Raw genomic sequence first — 2,038 nt, forward strand, 5'->3', positions numbered from 1 at the left:
AAGACACGTGTCTGTAACTGAAGGTGACCTTGTGTCTGACGAAGAGACAGACATACAAAAAACTGACATGGGAGGAGACATGATTGACATACGAGAAACCGACATATTAGGTGATTTGGGAGGAGACATGAGTGACGTAGAAGGGACGGACGTACAAGGGCCACTAAAAATAGCAGAAAATTCAGAAACTACCGAGGCCCAACTTCAAAGTAAAATGAGGAAAAATTAGCTAAAATTATACAAAATCATGCCAAAATATGATGTCAAAATCCATGTCTGTAGAAATTCAGAGACATTTGAGAGCTTTTCTGATAAGTTTGATTTATCCAATGAGGAGAGGAATCAATTATTTAAAATGTGGATTCCTGTGACATTTTCCAGACGTTTAAATTTAATGCCCTGTGAAAATGACTCTCCTATTGAATGGGAAAATGATTCGGACAGATTAAAATATTTGATTTATTGTGCCACAAAGGATTTTCCCAACATAGAGGACCTACAAAAATTAAGGATTGGTAGGAAAGAATGTACATATACATTCATGTCCATATTTGAACGGTTGTACAAAGCTCTCATCAAAAATGGAAAATTACAACAAATGATAACAACTTTTGTACAAAAATTCAAATTCTTAAATCCAGTATCTCGAGTTATTGTGTCACAAAAAGGTGCTCTATTGAAATGTGCACAGATGCTTGATTTCGTTAGAAAACATGAAAATCGTGAAAAGAAAATAAATCAAGCTAAATTTGTAAAACCAGAAAAGAAATCTTACCAAAAGCCAATATCAAACTCTCCTAGAATGAGTTATCCTCGAAATGAAATCTATGAAATACGCAGATTTTATATATGTTATAAGCCATATCAGATGATTCAAAAGTCCATTTCTCCACAGAAAGGGTTAAAAATTCAAATCTGTGACTTCTCCCTAGAAAGGAAAATGGCCGAAATTGATGGACAGAGACAGGTGAGACGACCAGCTGAGAGTGACATGGAATGTGGACTGAAAAACAGACAATTATCTGAGCTTCTGAAGGACAGAAAAATGTCTTTTCTAAATAGGGCGTTTATGGAGATTTTTGACAGAGACGGAAGATTTGGTTGGTTTAGGGAGTGGCTAAGAAGAAATTGTAATAATATGTTGTATCAAAGTGTTATACAATGTATCATTAGTTATTTATTATTTTATACAGTAAAATTGTGTAGTTACATAGTATCTAATAGTTCATATATATATATAATGTTAGTTCATATATATATATCTACAATATATATATATACACTCGTATACAGTAGAGATTGTGTATAATTGTATTTATATATATATATATTCATAGTAATAATTAAAATATTAATTAATAAATTAGAACCTCATATATAAATTAAAGTAGCAATATTTTAAATTGCATAAGAACAATATATGTATAAGATATTTAAATAATTCTGTTTCTTTATGAATTTTATATTTAATTTTATTTCTTATATTTCCTTAGAGTTTTCATTCCAAAGCAGGATTTGATCAAACAACTCTAAAATGGATTTATTTCTTTATTCACACAGGAAGTTGGAAAAAAATGCATTATTTTATGTGTATAACATTTTAAAATAATAAGAATATAACTAGTTGAACTATATTATGTGTAGCACTTATTAATTAATTCTTTTGTGTTGCTAATATTTTCTGTGCATGAAGTGTTCGTGCTAATTAAAGTAGCTTTACAGCATGACGTGTGACAGCTGCAGCCTTTGAACTTTGAGCAAATAGTATAGAATCCCATTCATTCTATTTTCAGCTGATGTAACTTAAAACCTGGCAGCCAGTAAAAAAAGAATCTAAGGCATTTCTATTTTTGCAAGTCCAGAGCATTTTTTTTCCAAGTGTCCTAAATTTCAGTGAATTACTCTCATATTATATTATATGTACTTGGGGAATATTCAAAGAAATATTAAGAAATTAAATTTAATTGATATGACAATGCGCATTGATAATTGGGATACAACAATTTTGGGTTAAATATATATATATATCTATAACTTC

The sequence above is a fragment of the Phyllobates terribilis genome, unplaced genomic scaffold, assembly GCF_046119375.1.
Source record: "Phyllobates terribilis strain yellow unplaced genomic scaffold, ASM4611937v1 Scaffold_2__4_contigs__length_985480577, whole genome shotgun sequence".
In the NCBI taxonomy this organism is placed as follows: domain Eukaryota; kingdom Metazoa; phylum Chordata; class Amphibia; order Anura; family Dendrobatidae; genus Phyllobates; species Phyllobates terribilis.